The sequence below is a fragment of the Oncorhynchus nerka genome, linkage group LG17 (assembly GCF_034236695.1).
Source record: "Oncorhynchus nerka isolate Pitt River linkage group LG17, Oner_Uvic_2.0, whole genome shotgun sequence".
Classification (NCBI taxonomy): Eukaryota; Metazoa; Chordata; class Actinopteri; order Salmoniformes; family Salmonidae; genus Oncorhynchus; species Oncorhynchus nerka.
The window spans coordinates 27,193,390-27,210,461 of record NC_088412.1 but is presented as its reverse complement, the minus strand read 5'-3'; the positions used below and the strand labels follow the sequence as shown (position 1 = coordinate 27,210,461).

At 43.1% G+C, this 17,072-nt stretch overlaps 1 protein-coding gene across 2 annotated transcripts in view; it reads left to right on the top strand.

Annotated features, from left to right (window-relative positions):
* LOC115144999 (breast cancer anti-estrogen resistance protein 3-like) overlaps nt 1-17,072 on the top strand; it is an 81,629-nt gene that overhangs the window by 18,349 nt on the left and 46,208 nt on the right. Inside the window, exon 1 of one of the 2 annotated variants that reach the window (XM_065003092.1) lies at nt 9,199-9,336. The exons of the other annotated variant lie outside the window; for it this stretch is intronic. The gene's annotated coding sequence lies outside the window, so the exon portion shown is untranslated. Of the gene's footprint in view, nt 1-9,198; nt 9,337-17,072 lie in introns of those variants that run through there. 2 annotated transcript variants of the gene reach the window in all.

Here is a 17,072-nt window from a genome sequence, read left to right as displayed (position 1 = left end):
ACACACACACACACACACACACACACACAGAGCCCTGACCCTGAGTCACCGTGGCAGATTTAGCATAACGTTACACAAAACAAACATCACCTGACTTAAGATGACGCCGAAGAGGATGGCTGATGTTTTACATGCCCGTAACCAATTGTGCTATTTTGTTCAGTTTTTTACAACTTCTTTTGTACATAATGTTGCTGCTACTGTCTCTTATGAACAAAAATAACTTCTGGACATCAGAACTGGGATTACTCACCACGAACTGGAAGAAGCTTTTTCCTTTAACGAGTCCGACGAGAAAGATATACTTCTCTCCTGGGAACAGGCCCAGATCCCTGTCATTTGCATGAATAAAATATGGAGGAAAGAGGATGCCGATCGAGCTGCCTTTTGAGAATCCGTAAGCAAGCGAGTGAACTCCCACTGCCATCAATTCTACTTGCTAACATGCAATCATTGGAAAATAAATTTGATGACCTACGATTAACCTACTTACCAATATCTTATGTTTCACCGAGTCGTGGCTGAATGACGACACGGATAATATAGAGCTGGAGTGTAACGATGTACGTACGCTGAGAGTCGGGAAGCAAGTTCAGGGAGTGAGTACATTTAATAAATAAACATGAACAAATCAAGAAACAGGAACAGCGCACTGACATGAAACAGATACAGAAACAATAACACCTGGGGAAGGAACCAAAGGGAGTAACATAAATAGGGCAGGTAATCAAGGAGGTGATGTGTCATATAAGCGCTGGTGCCCATGATTTTGGTGACAGGTTGTTGAAGGAATTCTACATTCCTCTGTTTTAATTCCCAATCAAATTGAACACTCTGTCAATGCATTCGAAGGGTTTGTAAGACCCTATATTTTATAAGAATGGACAGAGCCCCGGTCTTAAAAGTCAGGTAACAGCCTTTAATTCAAGAGAGTACTCAGTTCATACACATTTTGCCACAGGTTATAAACTGAAAATGACGTCAGCGTTTTCTAAATGTTCCGTCTCTTCTTGACACTGGTAGAAAGGCTCTATAGATCTCAAGCCTTCCCTCCTTGCCTAGAGCCAAGGTCAGTCAGTGTAGATTAGCATTCTAGACAGTCTGGAGATAGTTCATTCATTTGTACAAAGGAACAGACCGTCATTGTACTAAACTCCTGACTACATTATATTCAATACTGAGAGCAACAGAGCCAATTCATACATGTACAGTAACATAAGTCTTTTAATTCATCCTGATTGAAATGTATACATAATTAGTCATTATAGATAAAAAATTCCCTTAACTTGTTGCTCCTACCCTCTACTTTTTTGAACATTTTGTTAAAAATCGCGCAACATTTCAGCGCCCTGCTACTCATGCCAGGAATATAGTACGTTCATATGGTTAGAATGTGTGGATAGGAAACACTCGGACGTTTTTAAAACTGGTTAAATCACGACTGTGGCTATAACATAACGTGCGTTACATCGGAAAGCGCAGGAAAACCTGATCACAGAAAATGGAAATAAATATCCTTGCGCCACTTCCAGCAATTGTTCACAGTGAGCCGAATTAGATAAGACCGAGCATTCAACTCCCACAGCATCCCCATGTTGTCTAGAGTCTTGTGAATTGAATCATCTTTGATTCTTGGTTGAACCGAAACAGGGGAACCACTTACCTCCAGTCTCCGCCCAGATCATTTAGAAGAGCTCTCTCGTGAAATGTTTTCCAAGACGACAGCTAATGATTTTTACATCGCCTCATGATGATTTTTATCGCTTATTAACGTTTACTAATACCTAAAGTAGCATTACAAACGTATTTCGAAGTGTTTTGTGAAAGTTTATCGTCTACTTTTTGAATTTTAAAAAATGACGTTACGTTGTGAAATCGCTGTTTTTTTAGTTTATCACACAGTCTACATATAACGATATCTTGGCTTTATATGGCCCGATTTAATCGAAATAAAGACCCAATAGTGTTTATGGGACATCTAGGAGTGCCAACAAAGAAGATGGTGAAAGGTAATGACTGTTTTCTATTTTATTGTGCGGTTTGTGTAACGCCGAAATGCTAATTATTTTGTTTACGTCCCCTGCTGTGCTTTTGTGTTGTAGTGTATTGGTGCATGCTATCAGATAATAGCTTCTCATGCTGTCGCCGAAAAGCATTTTAAAAATCTGACTTGTTGCCTGGATTCACAACGAGTGTAGCTTTAATTCGATACCCTGCATGTGTATTTTAATGAACTTTTGAGTTTTAACTAATACTATTAGCATTTAGCGTAGCACATTTGCATTTCCAGAGCTCTAGTTGGGACGCAAGCGTCCCGAGTAGAGGAAAGAGGTTAACACAGGTGTGCGTCATAATCAGCTGTCTGGTGACCTAGAGGTCAGAGAGGGAGGTGACGTGACCGTACCCCCTCCCTGACGCGCGGCTTCAGCCGCAGGACGCCGACAACAGGGACGATCCCAGGGATCAGGAGCAGACCGGCCACCTCTGCCAAAGTGCGAGAACCTGTAGAGCCGGCTGGGGCGCGGGAGCCCAGCGACTTAGAGTGCCGAAGAAGGAAACAGAACAGCACCCCCTCTCCGAAGCGTGGCTCCGACCGCAGGACGCCGACCAGAGGGACGTTCCCTGGGATCAGGAGCAGACCAGTTGACTCCGCAAAGGCACAGGAACCTTACGAGCAGCCTGAAGCACCGGAGCCTGGCGAGCCAGCTGTGGCATGGGAGCCTGCCGAGCCTACCGAGTCTTGAAAACCTTACGAGTTAGCTAAGGCATGGAAGCCTGAAGAGCTAGCTGAGGCATCCTCGGTAGACTCGGCAACAGACGCTTGACCCGGCAAACGAGTCTTGATACCCTGTTGTATCAACTGAGGTATGAATGCCTGAAAAGCCGGCAGAACCCAGACCCGACTACACCTCCAACACAAAAACAAGAAACACGCCTTGATGCTTCTCTTTGGTGAGGCATTATTCTGTAACGATGTACGCTGAGAGTCGGGAAGCAAGTTCAGGGAGTGAATACATTTAATAAATAAACGAACATGAACAAAACAAGAAACACGAACAGCGCACCGACATGAAACAGATACAGAAACAATAATACCTGGGGAAGGAACCAATGGGAGTAACATAAATAGGACAGGTAATCAAGGAGCTGATGGAGTCCAGGTGAGTGTCAATAAGCGCTGGTGCGTGTGACGATGGTGACAGGTGTGCGTAATAATCAGCATTCTGGTGAACTAGAGGGCAGAGAGGTAGTATACATGACATGGGGGGATTTTCAATGCACAGCCAGTACAGAGAAGCCCATCGTCTGGTAAGACGAGGAGTGGGGTGTGTGTCTTTTTGTCAATAACAGCTGGTGTGCAATGTCTAATATTAATTAAAATTCCTCAAACATACAAGTATTTTACACCATTTTAAAGATAAACTTCTTGTAAATCCAGCCACAGTGTCCGATTTCAAATAGGCTTTACGGTGAAAGCACACCAAACGATTATGTTAGGTCAGCACCTTGTCACAGAAAACCATACAGCCATTTTCTGCACAAAAATCAGAAATAGCGATTAAATTCATCACAAACCTTTGATGATCTTCATCAGATGGCACTCACAGGACTTCATGTTACACAATAAATGTGTTTTGTTCGATAAAGTTAATCTTTATGTCCAAAAACCTCATTTGAAATTGGTGTGTTATGATCAGAAATGCATTGTCTCAAACAAACATCCGGCGAAAGTGCAGAGAGCCACATCAAATTACAGAAATACTCATCATAAACATTGATAAAAGATACAAGTGTAATACATAGAAATATAGATAAACATCTCCTTAATGCAACCGCTGTGTCAGCTTTCAAAACGGCTTTATGGCGAAAGCACACCTTGCGATTATGTTAGGTCAGCGCTAGTCACAGAAAAACATCCAGCCATTTTGCAAAGAAGGAGAGGTGTCAGAAATGTCAAAAATAACGTTATAAATATTTTCTTACCTTTGATGATCTTGATCGGAATGCACTCCCAGGAATCCCAGTTCCACAATAAATGTTTGTTTTGTTCGATAAAGTCCATCATTTATGTCCAAATACCTCCTTTTTGTTTGCGCGTTTAGCCAGTAATCCAAATGCATAATGCGCGATCACTTGTTCAGACGAAATGTCAAAACATTTCTATTACAGTTCTTAGAAACATGTCAAACGATGTATAGAATCAATCTTTAGGATGTTTTAACATAAATCTTCAATAATGTTCCAACTGGAGAATTCCTTTGTCTTTAGAAATGCAATGGAATGCAGCTACCTCTCACGGGAACGTGCGTGATAAGGTCATGGCACTCTGCCAGACACCTGGTTGAAACAGCTCTCTTTATCTCCCCCTTCACAGTAGAAGCCTCAAACAAGGTTCTAAAGACTGTTGACATCTAGTGGAAGCCTTAGGAAGAGCAATATGACCCCATAGACACTGTATATTCGATAGGCAATGACTTGAAAAACTACAAACCTCAGATTTCCCACTTCCTGTTTTGATTTTTTCTCTGGTTTTTGCCTGCCATATGAGTTCTGTTATACTCACAGACATCATTCAAACAGTTTTAGAAACGTATGAGTGTTTTCTATCCAAATCTACTAATTACATGCATATTCTAGCTTTTGGGCCTGAGTAGCAGGCAGTTTACTCTGGGCACCTTGTTATCCAAGCTACTCAATACTGCTCCTCAGTCCCAAAGAAGTTAAGAGCCTGTAGTAAGCATTTCACGAGGACAAAGACAGGGGAAAGTGTATTCAGTACCACAGTCAAGACAAACACGACTTCCTCTGTTACAAGACACGATACTAGCTACCTTAAAATTGTATACAAATTATTTTAATGTTTTCAGAGATGTGACCAGATTGCACATCATAGGCCCACTGTTGCACTGTCTGTATAATGACAAGTGACAGTAACGTCTTGTTCAAAGAACATTAAAAGATATTTATCACTACTTAGACCTTTTTGTTTCTAGCTGCCATGACATAATGTGGAGTGAAACTGGGCAGTAACAAAGGCTGTTGTTGGGAGGGTTAGGCTGCTCTGTCCTCTATCCTGGGCTTTGCTGAAAGAGGAGAGTAGGGAAAGAGGGGGGAAGAGGAGAGAGAAGTTTTCAGTGCTGTGGGGCAGTGGGAGGATAGGGGGTGAGGGTGAGAAGGAGGATGGTGGGAGGTCAGGGGCAGAGGCCGGGGCCGGTCAGGAGACAACTCTGCTTTCTCCACCCAACCCAGAGGGTGTGGCTGGGAAGTCATAAATCACTCCCCTATGGGGCGGTGTGTGTGGAGGAGCAGGGGCATGTCTGTGTGTTTCAGAGAGAAAGAGGACTGATCACCCCAATCCACAAAAGTGGAGAGAAATTTGACCCAAATAACTACTGTGGGATATGCATCAACAGCAACCTTGGGAAAATTCGCTGCATTATCATTAACAGCAGACCCGTACATTTCTTCAGTGAAAACAATGTACTGAGCAAATGTCAAATGGGCTTTTTACCAAATTATCGTACGACAGACGACGTATTCACCCTGCACACCCTAATTGACAAACAAACAAACCAAACCAAAACAAAGGCAAAGTCTTCACATGCATTGTTGATTTAAAATAAAAAGCCTTCAACTCAATTTGGCATGAGGGTCTGCTATACAAATTGATAGAAAATGGTGGGGGGGGGGGGGGGGGGGACATACGACATTATAAAATCCATGTACACAAACAACAAGGTGTGCAGTTAAAATAGGCAAATAACACACACATTTCTTCCCACAGGGCTGTGGGTTGAGACAGGGATGTAGCTTAAGCCCGACCCTCTTCAACACATATATCAATGAATTGACGAGGGAAATAGAACAGCACCCAGCCTCACCCTACTAGAATATGAAGTCAAATGTCTACTGTTTGCTGATGATCTGGTGCTTCTGTCACCAACCAAGGAGGGCCTACAGCAGCACCTAGATCTTCGGTACAGATTCTGCCAGAACTGGGCCCTGACAGTAAATCTCAGTATGACCAAAATAATGGTGTTCCAAAAAAGGTCCAGTTGCCAGGAACACAAATACAAATTCCATCTAGACACTATTGCCCTAGAGCACACAAACACTATACATACCTTGGCCTAAACATCAGCGCCACAGGTAACTTCCACAAAGCTGTGAATGATCTGAGAGACAAGGCAAGAATGGCATTCTATGCCATCAAAAGGAATATAAAATTTGACATACCAATTAGGATCTGGCAAAAAATACTTGAATCAGTTATAGAACCCATTGCCCTTTATGGTTGTGAGGTCTTGGGTCATCTCACCAACCAATATTTCACAAAATGGGACAGACACTAAATTAAGACTCTGCATGTAGCATTCCACAAAATATTCTCTGTGTACAACGTAAAACACCACATAATGCATGCAGAGCAGAATTAGGCAGATACCTGCTAATTATCAAAATCCTGAAAAGAGCAATTAAATTCTACAACCACCTAAAAGGAAGCAATTCCCAAACCTTCCATAACAAAGCCATCAACTACAGAGAGATGACCTGGAGAAGAGTCCCCTAAACAAGCTGGTCCTGGGGCTCTGTTCACAAACAGACCCCACAGAGTACCAGGACAGCAACACAATTAGACCCAACCAAATCATGAGAAAACAAAAAGATAATTACTTGACACATTGGAAAGAATTAACAGAAAAACAGAATGCTATTTGGCATAGTGGCTGTACACAGTGGCTGAATACCTGACCATCATGACTGACCCAAACTTAACCTCTCTAGGGTACGCTAGCGTCCCACCTCGTCAACAGCCAGTGAAACTGCAGGGCGCCAAATTCAAAACAACAGAAATCCCACAATTAAAATTCCTCAAACATACAAGTATTTTACACCATTTTAAAGATACACTTGTTGTAAATCCAGCCAGTGTCCGATTTCAAAAAGGCTTTATGACGAAAGCACACCAAATGATTATGTTAGGTCAGAGCCAAGTCACAGAAAAACACAGCCCTTTTTCCAGCCAAAGAGAGGAGTCACAAAAAGCATAAATAGAGATAAAATGAATCACTAACCTTTGTGGATCTTCATCAGATGACACTCATAGGACTTCATGTTACACAATACATATATGTGTCGCGCCCTGACCTTAGTATTCTTTGTTTTCTTTATTATTTTGGTTAGGTCAGGGTGTGACATGGGTGATATGTGTGTTTTTGTCTCTTTCTAGGGTATTTGTACTGTCTAGGGTTTTTTGTAGATTTATGGGGTTGATTTCAACTAGGTGTTTATGTTGGTTTATGGTTGCCTAGATTGGTTCTCAATTAGAGGCAGGTGTTTATCGTTGTCTCTGATTGGGAACCATATTTAGGCAGCCATCTTCTTTGGGTATTTCGTGGGTTATTGTCTATGTTATGTTGCACGTTTGCACATTGTTTATATAGCGGTCACGTTCGTCTTAATCGTTTTGTTGTTTTTTGTTTAAGTGTTCTTCTTGTTCTTCATTTCAATAAAGAAGAATGTATTCACGCCACGCTGCGCTTTGGTCCCCTCCATACGACGATCGTGACAGTATGTTTTGTTCGGTAAAGTTTATATTTATATCCAAAAATCAGAGTTTACATTGGCGCGTTATGTTCAGTAGTTCCAAAACATCCGGTGATTTGCAGAGAGCCACATCAATTTACAGAAATACTCATAATAAACATTGATAAAAGATACAACTATTAAGCACGGAATTATAGATACACTTCTCCTTAATGCAACCGCTGTGTCAGATTTCGAAATAACTTTACGGAAAAAGCAAACCATGCAATAATCTGAGTACAGCGCTCAGACAACAAATCAAGCCAAACAGATATCCGCCATTTTGGAGTCAACAGAAGTCAGAAATAGCATTATAAATATTCACTTACCTTTGTTCGATAATGTCCATCATTTATGTCAAAACACCTCCCTTTTGTTCGCGCGTTTAGCCCAGTGTTCCAAATTCATGACGCGCGATCACTAGGAGCAGACCGAAAAGTCTAAAGGTTCCGTTACAGTCCGTAGAAACATGTCAAATGATGTATAGAATCAATCTTTAGGATGTTTTTAACATAAATCTTCAATGTTCCAACCGGAGAATTCCTTTGTCTTCAGAATTGCAATGGAACGCAAGCTAACTCCCAGACAGGACAGGCAAAAAGTGCTCTTCACTGACGAGTTGCGGTTTTGTTTCACCAGGGGTGATGGTCGGATTCGTTTATCGCTTATCATCGAAGGAATGAGCGTTACATCAAGGCCTGTACTCTGGAGCGGGATCGATTTGGAGTTGGAGGGTCCGTCATGGTCTGGGGCGGTGTGTCACAGCATCATCGGACTGAGCTTGTTGTCATTGCAGCCATCTCAATACTGTGCGTTACAGGGAAGACATCCTCCTCCCTCATGTGGTTACACTTCCTGCAGGTTCATCCTGACATGACCCTCCAGCATGACAATGGAACCAGCCATACTGCTCATTCTGTGCGTGATTTCCTGCAAGACAGGAATGTCAGTGTTCTGACATAGCCAGCGAAGAGCCCAGATCTCAATCCCATTGAGCAAGTCTGGAACCTGCTGGATCGGAGGGTAAGGGCTAGGGTCATTCCCCACAGAAATGTCCGGGAACTTGCAGGTGCCTTGGTGGAAGAGTGGGGTAACATCTCACAGCAAGAACTGGCAAATCTGGTGCAGTCCATGAGGAGGAGATGCACTGCAGTACTTAATGCAGCTGGTGGCCACACCAGATACTGACTGTTACTTTTGATTTTGAACCCCCCCCCCCCCCCCTCCTTTGTTCAGGGACACATATTTCCATTTATGTTAGTCACATGTCTGTGGAACTTGTTCAGTGTATGTCTCAGTTGTTGAACCTTGTTATATTGATACAAATATTTACACTTTAAGTTTGCTGAAAATAAACGCAGTTGATAGTGAGAGGACGTTTCTTTTTTTGCTGAGTTTGTGTCCCATGCCACTGAAGCCCCTTGAATTGAATTGAGAGATAGATGTCATACTACTGAGGGGAATAGGAGGGCAACACAGCCACTGTGGGAGGCCCAGGGACACAAAGCAAGTGTGTGAGAGAGAGAGAGAGAGAGAGAGAGAGAGAGAGAGAGAGATGAGGAAGGAATTTGTTTCTGCACGCTGGTCTTGTTGTTGCCTGTCTGTGTGAGTCTTTGTGCTGGTCAGTCAGTCTACTATGTCTTGGACTCTGTAGTGCTACAGCTCAGGAGGAACTCTACTAAAGTAAAGTGAGGAGGAAATCTCTGGCTGTGCTCTTTTTTCAAAACAAGTGCAACTTTAAATAGACAGGTAAGGAATTCTGGAAATGATACTGAATGGAAGTCACAGGGAGTGTTGGAGTGTGGTGTTGTATCTAAATGCTGATAGGAGTTACAGAGGTGTGGGTAGTATCTATCTCTCTAGTATGTTTACGACTTCAAAGAACGTTGATTTATTCAGACTTTACACGTCTTCACAACAACAGGAAACTCTCAGTATTGTTTTTAATCGAGTTACTTCAGTCAATTCAGTTTTTGCAGCCTTTTCTCACTAGCAAGGTCAAACTTTTACAAATATTTCCTGAAACGTTTTTTCTTTATTTTACACAATATCATAAGATAAGCATTTCGACTACTGAATCGATGTCTTTCAAGAACTTTGCTTTCTGAGACTTTTCCCTTGGGAAATAGGCCACCTAAGATGCTGTGTGTGTAGGAGAGAGATGACAGTAGCTGGTCTTGTTGGTGAGGAATGGAGTGGCAGCCACCGCTGTGGGCTTTAATAACTAGCGATTAATATGTCACACACAGACCAGCCATGCAGCCCATAAACTAAGACTCAGCGGGTTTCTCTCTCTCTCTCTCTCTCTCTTGCTTCCTCGCTCTCTGTAGCTGTCTTTCTCTCTGAGGAGGAGGAGAGGAAGATCTGAGTTAATATCAAACACCCCCCTTTCTCAACAAAAGAAGGGCCCAAACAAGTGTCATTGTTCATTTCAGAGATCTGGAGAGAAAGACTGGCCAGGGGATGCTTCAGTAATGCACTGGTGTGTGTGTGTGTGTATGTTTATGCTAAGGTCTGTGTGCAAGCATGTTTGTCCTCAGTTTTCCACCCATCCACTCTCTCCAGTTTGCGGTGAGAGAGGAAGGGCAACCTCACTCAATCAGTTTCCTCTGGTTAATTTTATCCCTCTTCATTTCCCTGCATGATTTTTATTTGTGGCGTTGTTTTCCTGTGCCACTCATTAGCTTTCCCTGTGTGTCTGCTTTGCTGTCTGGGTAATGAGGGGCCAGGCCTGCAGCATGTGACAGAGCTGGAGCTGTAGGGCCTTATAAAATCTGCGTAGCAGAGAATGTGGACAGAATCCAGACATTAAAACTGAATACAACAATATTTAAAAATGTATTTTCAACTAAATCTATTGAACTTATTAGAGAAAATGCATTAATTGGCCCAAGTTAATCATAAGTCACGAACAAAATGTATCAGTGATTCGTATTTTCCTGCAACATTGTGAAACAGCACAGGAATTCCCCTGTCTATGTGTGTGTGCGGTGCACGTGTATGTCTACACTTTGTGTAACCGCTAGCGCTGATGCTAATGATTCCATCTCAACCAGAAGAAGGTTTTTCCCAAAAACCTTCTCAATTACATGTTAACTTTGCATTAATCCCAGTGGCCATTTGTTTTGCAAACTCTGCAATGAGATGAGTGCTACAGAAACACTGCTAACCAAACAATGGTCTATTGCTGGTGCTCACAACATCTATTCGATTCTTCCCAGACGTCAAAAAATGGTCCCCTGATGTGGTTGAAACATTGTGGACTTAGAACATCCAATTGTGTTGTTTTTCTATATAAAAAAATAAGTATGATTATAAGAGGGAAAAATGAAATCAGGCAAAAATTAAACAGATTTTATAGGTCCCTAGAGCTGTGAAGTGTCTGCTGGCTGCTGCGTTTAGAGCCCCAGCTGAAAGACATCCGGATCTCCCTGCCTTGCCTGTTGCCTCCACACCTCAGCTGATTGGGCATGTGAGCTATTCACAAGTCAGATCCTTTCTCCACGGCTTCCTGTTCCTTCCTGTAAACTAGATAAGATGCAAGCTGGACACCCTGCTATAGAAACCCTGAAAGCCGGCTCAGAGCCTGTATCCAGCCTGATTCACTGTGATTTGTGTACTGAGTGGAGGACCAGCGTAAATGCGGGGAGAGAGAACTCCCAAAGCCCTGGGTATGATGGGTCTGATGGGGGGAGAGATGTATGGTCAGCCCAAATGTTCACGGAGTACAACAGGCTGATATTCTAAACTAGACTAGACCAAACTATTTTGTCTCCCTCAGAACTGCCTGTTTCCATTGTCAGATATGGGATGGATGGGAGAAGCTGGATGGGCATAGCAGTCAGCCCTATAGTGCCAAATGTTTTAGAGCATTTATTTTGCAGAGTACTCTCGTGGCCCACAGCCTCTCTCTGGCCTTTTGTCCACTCAACGCAGGTTTGAATTCATTAAAGGGGACTTGCATTATTCACTAGATTCACATGGAGGAGTGAGTGTGGGGGAAGGATGGAGAAAACAACATAACTCTGATTATACTGGCCAGTTTGCACTGGAATATTCTCTTCCTCCACTTTTTAGTAACTTCTCTAATAAGCTTTAGTTTTGATGTTTATAGTTTCATTTCCTTTATATTTTGACTCACATATCTTTCTGATCAAGGCCAATTTTGTCATTGCTCACTATTAGGTAACAGATTTGTAGATGCTGTGTGACTAGTGCAGGACACAATGCTCCTAATATAAGTACAGTAAAAAAATATATATATTTTTGTTTGTTGACATGAGCTAATGACAAGTGCCATAACTTTAACGTGTGTGTGTGTGTGTGTGTGTGTGTGTGTGTGTGTGTGTGTGTGTGTGTGTGTGTGTGTGTGTGTGTGTGTGAGTGAAATATGCATAGGATGATGTCAGCAGTGGGCAGCAGTTAAAGTGATGAGAGGACAGAGACAGAGATGGAGAGAGCCAGAGAAAGACCATTGTGCTTGTGAGAGGTAGACAGACAAAAGAGAGAAAGGAAGTGAAACAGTGTGAGGTAAAGCGGAGTGACATCATGAGGCAGAGAGGAGATAGACAAAAGAAGAGGGACGGTGGCGATTTTCTACACTCACACCTCAGTTCAAATAACAGCCATAACCTTGTCACCTCTTCTAGAATTTCACATTAATAATTTATTTTATCAGAATATTGAATATTCATGTTGTCTTAATGAGCCCAGACAGAGTTAACCCTTTGTCTTCCAGCACGTGCAACAGACTCACCACAGGGAAGTAATTATCAAACAGCATTCCTTGAGTGGGAACAGATGTGCCTGGTTTTGGCCACACTGACTCACTGCTGGTTTCTCATTCTGCTTTTTCTGAGGTCAACAGCAAGCCTCCACACACTGACCAGCCCTAAGCCCTCAGGCACCAGCCAATTAACCCCTTGCCCCAGCCCCACCAGTTTCACTGGCTTCTATTGGAATCCTCACCTGGCCACTGAAGAGTGGTCTGGCACAAAATGGCTGCTTAGCACTAGGTAGGTGCTGTTGGTTAAGGTCGGGTGTTTGATTGAGTCAAAGATAGTTTATTATATTGACAAGATAGTCAAGTGACCGCTCTAACAAAAGAAATACAGTGCATTCGGGAAAGTATTCTGACTTTAAATGTTTTTTTTTTGCAAATTCAACTGAAATACCTTAATTACATACATATTCAGACCCTTTGCTATGAGACTCGAAATAGAGCTCAGGTGCATCCTGTTTCCATTGGTCATATTTTAGATGTTTCTACAACTTGATTGGAGTCCACCTGTGGTAGATTCAATTGATTGGACATGATTTGGTAAGGCACACACCTGTCGATATAAGGTCCCACAGTTGACAGTGCATGTCAGAGCCGTAACCAAGTCAGGAAGTCGTAGGAATTGTCAGTAGAGCTCTGATTATGGATTGTGTCAAGGCACTGATCTGGGGAAGGTTACAAAACATTTCTGCATTATTGAAGGTCCCCAGGAACACAGTGGCCACCATCATTCTTAAATGGAAGAAGTTTGGAACCACCAAGACTCTTCCTAGAGCTGGCCGCCTGGCCAAACTGAGCAATCAGGGGAGAAGGGCCTTGGTCAGGAAGGTGACCGAGAACCCGATGGTCACTCTGACAGAGCTCCAGAGTTCCTTTATGGAGGTGGGGGAACCTTTCAGAAGGACAACCATCTCTGCAGCACTCCACCAATCAGGCCTTTATGGTAGGGTGTCCAGACGGAAGCCACTCCTCAGAAAAAGGCACATGACAGCCCGCTTGGAGTTTCCCAAAAGGCACCTAAGGGACTCTCAGACCAAGAGAAACTAGATGCTCTGGTTTGATGAAACCAAGATTGAACTCTTTGGCCTGAATGCCAAATGTCACATCTGAAGGAAACCTGGCACCATCCCACGGTTTTGCTAAAATTTCTCAGAACCTGATTTTGCTTTGTAGTTATGGGTTAAATTATTTATTTTTTAAACAAATTCCACACTCCCTCATTGACCGCCATACAAAAATTGCTCATTTCGTGGGGTTATTTTCGTGGACAGATTTTGGGCAGAGTAAAACCTCTCGCTTCGCCTCTTCCTCTCTGGGTGAGTTGTGTGATTTGTCACACCCCCATAGACTGTAATTTGTGTTTGTTCTGTGGTATGATGTTGATGATGATGATGATGATGATGAGTAAGTGGAACGTGCTCAGTGACTGAGCCCACATGATGAGTCTGGACACAGAGCAGGGGAATAAACATCTGTGGTGATTTGAGATCCACGTCAGGACATGTGATCGACATGATATTAGAGGTGTTAAGCAATTTCTGGGAGACTTAAAAAATATATATAGTGGAGTTTTTGATTCTGGATAGCTAACCGTACCAAATCACTCTGCGAAAGCCGGTACTCTGATCTGATCTTTAGTCTCACAATACACCTGGAACACAGTAGGTGGATTAAAAGTGTTTCTGATCCAATTTCACCCTGAAATGCCCTAAATTCGCTTGAGATTGAAACCTGTTGTTAACCATGGTTATTTCCCAGTATAAGTAGCTCCTTTTTTGTCTACACTACTGGCCTTCTATCATCTCCTTGATGCTGCTATGCTGAGTAAGGAGACATAGAACAGAGAGAAGGGAGATCTTCGCATACGTCAATTGCAGGACTATGTTGTACTACTATTTTAATTGCATTTGCATGATAGGAATGAGTGTGTCTGTGTATTTGGAAGTGTGCTGTCATCACAGGGCAGATTAAGGTACTCTCCCATCAGTCAGTCAGTCAGTCAGTCAGCAGTACCCGTGATGGTGGGGAATTCCTCCCATGCTACAGAGTAGTCCTCCCTTCTGCTGCCCTCCTGGCACTCAGCCAGTGGGTTAAACAGCGAAGCATCTCCCCATAGAAGAACATATCTGGTTGCACTGCAATCCCTGTGGGGAGGATGAACCGTTTTAGGGATGTGAAGCAGGGCCTTAATCTCCCCCTCTCAGTTAGAGACAGGTCACAGAGTTAATACCAGACCTAAACACTGACACCAGCGCTGGCTCAGATTACATTTCACACAGCAGAAAGAGGACAAAGGCTCTGAAAGCAGCACCAGGCCTGTGTGTGTGTGTGTGTGTGTGTATGTGTGTTGGGGTCACGGTGACCGTGTGTGTATGTGTGTTGAATAGCGCTAGTTAATAGGGTCAGTGCGTGGTCACATTCAGCTGTTGTCTGGGTCAGTGGATTCTCCACCTCTCCTTGTCCCCATCCTCCCCAAGGGGGTGTTTCTATAGGACTGCTGCTCCCTCAACCCACCGCCCATTGTTTTACACGCATTCTGCACTACTCTGCTTTTTTAATCACACAGAGGTTCACAACCATACATGAATGTGTAAAGCAAACCCTGATTAAAAAAACAGTAACATTTCAAGCTGGTCAAGCTGGTCTGACCAGCATGGTCTAGCTGGTTAGGTTGGCCGACCAGCTGGTCAAGCTGGTGATGCTGGTGAACAGTTTATGATGGTATGCTAGTGACCATGCCGATCTATGCTGGTCCACAATAGTCTAACTGGTCAAGCTGGATTGGCAAAACCATGCCCATCATTATCATATTTCCCAGAATTCTCTACTGCAGTTTCTTTTTTTTGAATGGTTTGTTTCACATTTTGTTGTGTTTTTGCATGTACATTGATTGATTAATACATCTTATGCTACACAACGATAAATAACATACATGTTTATAAACTAATCCAATCTGTTAGTTGGACTTATTGTACCTGTTACTGAAATGGTTGTTCCAGTTTAGATGGTCTAATGATTCATCTTTCTTACCCAGGCAGTAATTATGAATACAGATTGTGGGTGAATAAAAGTTACAATTGTTATATATCCCCCATTCTGTCTGGATTCCAACAGGAATTAAAAATCCATTTGCAAGCCAGCCTGGTGTGACTTGCAGGCCTGATGTGGCTACTGCATTAGGGGGAAACTAGAACCTGAAAAGTAAGGCCTTAAAGTACATGTAATGTTCTGTCTTAAATAATGAAGCACTTTGATGCTGGTTTTGCTGGTGACCAGCATACCAGAATAGACTGGTCACCAGCATACCATGCCGGTCACCAGTGTCCTAAACACAGTGAAGACTGGTTACCAGCAAAAACACAGTGAAGGCACCAGCAAAAACATCAGCAAAAACACAGTGAAGGCGCCAGCAAAACACAGTGAAGGCGCCAGCAAAAACACAGTGAAGGCACCAGCAAAAACACAGTGAAGGCACCAGCAAAAACCCAGTGAAGGCACCAGCAAAAACACAACAAAGACACCAGCAAAACACAGTGAAGGCACCAGCAAAAACACAGTGAAGGCTGGTCACCAGCAAAAGCACAGTGAAGGCACCAGCAAAAACACAGTGAAGGCACCAGCAAAAACACAGTGAAGGCTGGTCACCAGCAAAAGCACAGTGAAGGCACCAGCAAAAACACAGTGAAGGCTGGTCACCAGCAAAAGCACAGTGAAGGCACCAGCAAAAACACAACAAAAACACCAGCAAAAACACAACAAAGACCCCAGCAAAACACAGTGAAGGCTGGTCACCAGCAAAAACACAGTGAAGGCGCCAGCAAAAACACAGCGAAGACAGCAGCAAAAACACAGTGAAGGCTGGTCACCAGCAAAAACACAGTGAAGGATGGTAACCAGTCTTGTCTAGGTTGTTTTTTAAGAAACAATCAAAGTGCCAGGCGATCTTAACCAAAGGTTTTCTTTATCTTCCATCACCACACAATTGCATTTGAATGAAGACCGCAGGCTTTATCCTCAGTTGACCCCTTACAGTATGATAATCAAACAGCCTAAATTACAGCTAAACCCTGAGATGATTGACATACCCTTTTGTTTTACACTCAGTCAACCTTCACATGCCACGTCAAGTTTAGGAAATGAAACGGGTTATGGATAATCCTGTGCTGCTGCTCTTTGAGGAGCAGGTGAGGAAACAGCGGCCGCAACAACAAGTGACGTCATCCCCTCTCTGCTGAGGAGGGCATTTGGTTTCTCTGCTTGTTAAGCATGTTAAGGAGTTGGCTGGAGGCGACAGATAAAAGCAAAAAGCTGAGCAGAAAGCTGAGCAGTAAAGCTTCTCGGGCTTTTAGAAAGAAGTCTTTATTTCATTGTCCAATTAGAGGCGTAGTGGTCCAAACTGAGGTAAACATGTTTTTGGAGAAGACCGAGAACAAGAGATCCCTATCTGCTGTTGTGTTGTCAGAGTCAGACTGGCTGGTGGTTCACTGATAGCCTGGAGTTGTGTCTCCATGCTCCTTGCTGTTTCTCTCTCTCTCTGGGTGGTTGTATGGAGAGGGAGGGATCATCAGTGGAACTATGACTTGGATAAATGAAGGATGGTGGTCTCTGTGCCATTGGCATCATTTCAATGTACTTACGTATATAACATGATCTTAACATATCCAGTAGCAATGCCATTGTCACTGTGCTGTACTATACTGACAGC